The 7585-nt window shown below is 45.7% G+C and overlaps 1 pseudogene; it reads right to left on the bottom strand.

Moving 5' to 3' along the window:
• Positions 1 to 3253: 3253 nt before the first annotated feature.
• On the bottom strand, positions 3254 to 3370 carry LOC136637235 (5S ribosomal RNA; annotated as a pseudogene).
• Positions 3371 to 7585: the final 4215 nt, after the last annotated feature.

The following is a 7585-nucleotide window of genomic DNA, read 5'->3' as shown; positions in this document are numbered from 1 at the left end:
GCTACCATGTCTGTGGGTGGGGGGGGGCCTTACTAAGCTACTCTCCAATCAAAAAAGATGGCCTACTCCAGACAGGAGGTCAGGGTGTTGCTGCCTTTCCCCCACCCAATTTCACCCCTCCCGCCCACACTGGGTGACACTTAATGACACCACCTAGTGACACCACTGCTTTCAGTTCAGGAAATAATTGCACTGCCAGCCTGGATCACACTTTTTTGCTGGCACCCAAAGCAAAGTACATGAATACACGACTGTGCATGTTCAAAATAGAGGGGACTTAAAAAAAAAAAAGGAAAAAGCTTGCCAGGCAACAGAATGCTCTCTGGTCAGGGCAAAGACCTGACATAGTCGTGACAGCTGGTCAGTGCATTCAACTTCTTCTGAAAGAGAGGCTCAATCCCTGCTAGCTTGCAAATCCCAAAGATGAAGATGATGTTAAAGGGTGGACATTACAAATCAAAACTGTCATTCTCCCCCCCCCACTTTTATTTATACAATAAAGACAATATAATTATATTTATCTATCTGCTATTGCAAGATAATAGCTGAAAATCAAGAGTGGAGGAGACCATCCTGTTAGCTTGTCAGGTTGACATTCTGTCATAATTGTTCAACGTCTGTTCATTTGAGGCAGATTTTGTACATTTTTTTTTTAAACTGGTATTCAGGAGATTTTATTGTACTGGGTGAGACAAAGTTCAATGGCTTTGAAAAATTTGTTGGGAGACAGCCTGTTTCCCAGTGGCCAATGGTCCACCCTTAGCATTCTATGCATTGCAAATCTCATGCGCGCTCATGGAGGCTAACACATCAGCACATTTCTGCCTTGCAAAACGAGGAGCAGCAGGTACATTTTGACACAAATTCAAATCAAACGTGTGCCTTTGATATCATATTGGCAAAACTCGATCATATGCTTTGCTAATCTCGTGCGCGGAGTCTCCCGTGCTTATGTTTTTTGGAATTAAAAAACTGCACGGCCACGCTTTGCTCGGCAAAATGTGTAAATGTGTAAATTATGTCAGGACAGATTGCGACTGCAAGTTGAAGAAACAAAAAATATGGTGCGCTCATTGTAAAGTGTGTGGGGGTGGGGCTTCTGAAAGGTTGTGAATGGATGAATAATTGTGTTGATTTCTGTTCCCCCAAAGTGAGCCAAGTAATAATATTGCTGCATTTATATAGCACTTTGCTCAAAATGCTTCAAATCCACAATCTCGGTAATCCTTAACCAAGACCCTGAAAGTTATGGTGGTCTTGTTTATTCCCCTAGTGCAGATGGAGGAAGTAGGGCTGAGAGAATGCTAACCTGCGTAAGGCTTATGGCAGAATCCTAGGCACTAGCCATCGCGAAAGTGCTGTAAAGTACTTTGCAAAGGCCTGGCAGTCTGGCACACTGGCAGGGAGGCCCTCAATGGCCCGCATGCATCGGCGCAAGGAGAAACATGCACTCACTGGATGCGGTCGGCTTCTGCTGGGCAGAGCAGGGGTGGGGGCTGGTGGGGTAGGGCATGGAAGGGGTGGCACAGAAGGGGGAGGGCAAAGACGCAGGTGGGGTGGACGGATTGGGCCTGGGTGGGGGCAGGATTGGTGGTGCCATTGCATGCTGTGCACCTGCGCCCCTTCCGCGGCCTGATACACTGACAAGCAGACTTGCACCAGTGATTAAGCTGGTGAATATCTGAGGTACCCCATTGCGTAGGCTGGAGCTTACCTGGGAGCAAGGGTACCTGGCCTTAGGGGGACCTCTCAGCTGCTAAATTCCTTCATGGGATTCAGTGTAAGCCATGCTGGTGCTGCTGCATTAGCACAGGGGAATTTTGCACTGGACTGGGCTGTGAGTGAATTCAGAAATGAGGGGGGCTGAACTCCCAAGCTTGCTTTCTTGGGATCAAACCATATGGAAACTTGGAAAACTGTCTGAATCATGCATGTTTTCAAAGGTAAAAGCAGCCACAGTCCACCCCCGATCAGAATACTATTATTTCGCTGGGCATAATCCACCTCCCGCACTGTTTCCGCAATATGGATTGCTATTAACAACGCTGTTACAACGCGCGCGCCCCCCCCATCACTATAGCCCTGATCTGATTCTCCTTCACCTTTGAAAGAGTCTTGCCATCAGTCCTGTTTCATAGTCGAGATAACCCTGGTCATGCTCTCTTGGCAGTCACCCAGTGGCATTCCCGGGGGGCGGGGATGATAATTTTCGCATACACCTCAATGTGCAGTGTATGTGGCCTCTCCACCTTGCCTCCGAAGCTATTCTGAGCGATGAGAGCAGTATGGAGGAGATGCCTCCTTGTTGCTCTTTCCTCCTGGAATGGCTCTGGAGGCGAGGGAGTGGCACATACATGGCACCTTGAGGAGCCTGCAAAACTTACCATTTTGCTCCTCCCTCTGGGAATGCCACTACCCGGTGCCATGTACAGGTTGGGCCTTGGCATCCGTGGAAGATTTGTTCTTGAACCCTCTGCGGATACCAAAAATTGCGGATAAGCAAATTCATTATTTTCAGCCCCTTAAGCCCTCTGAAGGGGTCCAGAGTGCAGACCGAAGGGGACCAGCCTCCCTTGAAAAATGGGAAGTCGTGTTTTTTGGGTCCACAGGCCATTCTGAAGCCCACAGAGGCTGCGGGTGGATGTGCACAGCTGCTGCGGGCTTCAGAAAGCCCTCCAGAGGTGACTGGAGCACAGCTTCAGTCGCCTTCAGAGGGTTCAGGTGGGGCCAAATCTGACCCAATGGTCCGGGGAACCACATTGAGCCAGATGTAAAATCCGTGGATCAACAGGCTCCACCTGTATACATGTGTACACATGTGACGTGCTTTGCACATTCAAACAAAATAAATAAGAGGGTTATTAGGCCCTTTTTCTTAGTCCTTCGTGATCAGCTGATATGGTCCCAATGGGCAGCCCCTCTGAAATGCCTGTCTGCTGTATTTTGTACCAATTGACATTTCTGAACACTTTCCCTGAGTGGCCCCACATACAGCACACTGCTGGGTAACCAGAGCATTGACAGAAGGAACATGGTTACAGCTTGCCCATGATAAGGGCATAGTCATGATTATCTTAGCTGTGAGATATTCTAAAGAGTATGGTGATGGAAGCTGTGGGTCATTCTAGCTTCAGCTAGTACAAACCTACCTGCCTTTGCTACCCCATGATCCTCCATTGTGCAGAAAGAACTAGCACTATCAAGAGACTTTATGGTTGCTTGGCAACCTTCAGTCTCGAAAGACTATGGTATAAGCCTACAGCACCCCGTATTCCCAGGCGGTCTCCCATCCAAGTACTAACCAGGCCTGACCCTGCTTAGCTTCCAAGATCAGACGAGATTGGGCATGTGCAGGGTAACAGTTGCTGCCAAGAGACTTATTGGGTGCTGTAGGCTTATACCATAGTCTTTCGAGACTGAAGGTTGCCAACCAAGAGACTTTAAAAATAAATGCATATTTCTGATACTCATCTAGGAATGCCCCAGGCCAGATCCTGCATCATGTACCGAAAACTTGGGATTGCCGCATTGATTGCATATGAAATTTGTAAAGTTAAATGCGAGGAACTAAATACTTAATAGCCTGAAGTTCTGTACGGCAGTTAACACATGCCGATTTCCATCAGAGCAGGATGAATCAGACTTTTGGGAGGCATGCACTGATAAAATACATGCGCCACTCCACTACTGTGTGGTGCCATTCTCATTAAGATGAATCCCATATAGTTAGAGACTCGGTGATGGTATTTGCTTCTTAATAGCTCTCTTCATTGTGGATACCTGATCATTCTTATTTTGGAGATGGGGCTAATACCTGTTCCCCTTGAAATTTGCAAGTGTATTTCAATTAAGTTTAATGGATCTGAGTGTATGGCCCATTGTGCTTTAAAGGTTTTTATCCATGACTGGTATTGTCCCTTTATCTGAGATTTATTTAAATGTATCTACACCATTAACTGTTTAAACACATATTGTTGGATTGTGCGATTAATTTAAACATCTGTAAATCAAACCGATGGGGAAAACATTCACTGATTCTAAAGCTGCTGAGGAACTATTTTTTTCCCCCTAGCTATTTGTTTAAGTGGGTCATGTTTAACCTAAAGAGTTAGGTAATCACTTCTCCACTTTTATTACTGTACATTAAATATTTTATCATCAAATGCAGTTTTGTGGTGATATTTGAACTCTAAGCTTTTGATGGCTTGAACATACCTTTTTAGAAAATATAGCTCACATAGCAATAGGGGGAAAAATTCAAAGCATTTGTAATAGCTAATTTGTGGCACGCCAACCAGAAGCTATTGGGGGGGGGGGGATCAAGCCTTGATTCTATATCATTGTGCCAGCCATAGTTTTCTATTGTGTGAAGTGGAGATGTTGGAACCAATTTCAAATGCCTCCCTTTTCTCTTGCGCATGGTTAAGCTGATATGTTGATAAAATGAATAAGTTCCATGGCCATTGCTATGTATACAGATCTGATTACCCACAAATTCGGGACCCACAGTTTTATCTAACCATGGGTTCTGAACCTATGAATTCAGCTGGACCTGGTCTTCCAAATGTGGCAAAAGCTGTGATTCAGTCATGTCCTGAGGGTCTTCTGAGGGCTGGGGAAGCTGTGCTCTGCCTCCCCGACCCTTAGAAGCCCTTCTAAGGCTTCCGGAAGGTTGAAAATCATGACATCCAGTTTTCGGCTGAAAACCAGAAGTTGCCATTTTCAGCCTTTTAGAGGCCTTAGAAGGTTTTCTGAGGGTTGGGAAGGTTTCCGTGGTCCTAAGAAGGCCCTCTGAACGCAACGGGAGCACAGCTCCAATTGTGTTTGGAGGACTGCAGGGTACCTGACCCATGGATTTCATGACCTGTGGGTTTCGGAATGCATGGGGTTCAGGGAACAGAACCCCCATGGATGCTGAGGAACAGTATATCCTACTTTCCTTCTATAATGAAACATAAGCTAAGAGAAATATTATCTCATGTGGACTATAATTTTTAAAAGTGATGCATTTTATGAAGATTAATGAAAGGCTGAGAATGTTTGCGGTGGTGAACATTTGTGTTGTTTCCATGTTCACCAGTACCCTTTTGTTTCCCAAGCTTCTGGTCCTTTGTGTAATTTTCCTTTATCTTTGTCCTTTTGTCCTTGGTTTTGTCCAAGACTGTGGTGACTCACAAGATTTTGTTCACAAGAGTCTGGGATGCCATCATCTTAAATGTAGCATTTTGACCTCATCAATAATGTTGTGTGGGCTGCCAGAGTCAATGGAAGTCAACAACTGAAGGGTAGTGAGCTATTTTATTTCCATCCTTTCCTTCATCTGTACTTTTCTAATGTGTTGTTATTAAACATCAAGAGAATGATTCATAGAAAGAGCTTTCATTAGGACAGGACTTCAAAGCTGTGGTCTACCAAACTAAATGAAGCACAACAGCCACATATTATTCCTTGACAGTTCCCTTTCCTTGTAGTACCTGGCAACATCAAAAACTGGAGGGTTATTGAGTCTGTTATGGGTCCTAGCTATGGCTAATGCCTGGTGATCAGTATGGTGGGTCACATGTTGTGCAAATTGAAATTACGGCCTCTATTTTGGCAGAGAAGGGGGAATCAATCCATTATGTTTCCTTTTTCCTTTTGTCTACCATACGGGTGTTATGGAACATTGTGCAAACTCTGTAAGGAATTACTGCTGTGTTATTTCACAAATTACCTGCTCTTGGTAAGAGCTTGCGAAAGCCAGTCTATGGTCTAAGCTGGCTCCTCCAGCTGTTTAAATTACAGCCCAATCCTATCCTATGCTGAGACAGGTTGGCCAACTGGCCTGTGCTGTATCCAGCGCAGGGTAGGAAGTGGATCCCACGTGACTCAGAATAAGAGGAGTTTTTTCCCCTCACCCGAAGTAATGCTGCAGCCACCTCAATGAGAGCTACTCTGATCTTTGCCAGCAAAATCTCTGGTGCAAATCTGAGCAGCCCGGTGTAATGCCGGGCTGCTTGGGAGGGAGGTTAGGATCCAACCTAAGTGCTGGAGGCTGGGGTGGGCTAGTGGGCACCTCCTGGGCCTGATCCATGCACTGGTCCACCCCCCTGTCCAAAATGCCCATTCCACCCTCCCACCACTCTCTCCCACCCCTGCGCCAGCCTCCTGGGGCCAGCGCAAACCTGACTTGTCTGAGCAGTGCAAGGAGTATGCCAGTGCACATCCTTCCATTGCTCCAAGTTGCCACAAACGTACTTTACAGCACACAACGACACTCAGGAGCCTGCCACACCAGTGTAAGGTAAGTATTGGATTGAGCTTTTAACCATTTTACCCATGCTTTCTCCTTCATCAGCCGTAGGGTTTTGTGGTTTCACACAGGCATCTTCCCCCCCCTTTCCCTAGCCCTTTCTGAAGATGAAAAGACTTCTTTTGGTGATGATCCTGCCCTTCATCTATGCATCTCATATGTGTGTGATCAACATTTATTAGATCTTGGAAGGAAAAGCATCCCTTTCTGATCTGAGCAAGAAACAGAAGTTTTCACGGTCATTAACAAAAAAGAGATAGGCTCCAACAAATGGCAGCCAAGCTTCCCTGATGTCAAACCATTCCCTGATATACTTTTCCAAGAAGTCCAAGTACTGAAGAATGACAGTTACTATTATAGGATAGATGTGGAAGAGCCCAAATCTAGTTTTTATGCGGGCGTTTTGTAGGGCCATTTGTCACATCACAATTGTGAGCAAGGTCCATGCGTTAATAAGCAGAAAACTCATTATATGCCCATTTGCAAGAACTTCAGGACTCCAGCTAGAAACCTCACGGACCATGGACTAAGATTGAGATACAGTCGTTATGGGTTGCATGGCCCAATCCTATCCTACACTGATGTGCAGGAGCACCAACACAGCATCTGCCACATCCTTTATGTCAGCCTAAACAAGGGGAAACTCCCCCAGGAGATATAGCCAATACCACATTGATGCTGCTTAACCACCACAAAGGCAGTTAGGTAGGTTTGGGCTGTTAACACTGGGAAGACCCAAATTCAAATTCTTGCAAGGTTGTTAACTGGCCTTGATCTAATTCTTTGGCCTAGTGAAATTCACTGGGTTATTGTGACATCCGAATGACATGAGGAAAACCCCATATATGCCTCCCTTGAGCCCATGGAAGAAGGATGGGAAACAAATGTGAACAAGGAAAATACTGTAACTTGTTTGTGGGGAGAAGGGCCAAAGCAGTGTCAGACTGGATGTGACAGTCAATGTCCACTGACAGCAGCAACTGTGCATCTCACTCCCCTTCTGGAAAATCAGATGTTTGAAAATGGTGTTATGTACTTTACTCAGAAGTAAGCCCATTGTGTTCAGTAAGACTCGGGCGGTAATCCTATCTTACTCACCATAAACACTGGCTGCATGATTATCATGATATTCCACTTTTCCCTATCCCACCTTCAGCATTAGCAGCCAATGTCAGGGCAGAGAAATGCAGAATGACATGATGTCACCCCATTCGCAATGAGTTCTGCTATCTGTTATGGGGCAAGGACTGACCTAGATGTGCAGTTCCCATTTTCAGGGGAACAGGGGTGTGC

The sequence above is a fragment of the Tiliqua scincoides genome, chromosome 1 (assembly GCF_035046505.1).
Source record: "Tiliqua scincoides isolate rTilSci1 chromosome 1, rTilSci1.hap2, whole genome shotgun sequence".
NCBI classification, from domain to species: domain Eukaryota; kingdom Metazoa; phylum Chordata; class Lepidosauria; order Squamata; family Scincidae; genus Tiliqua; species Tiliqua scincoides.
Note: the sequence above shows the minus strand (reverse complement) of the source record. Positions and strands in the feature narration are given on the sequence as shown.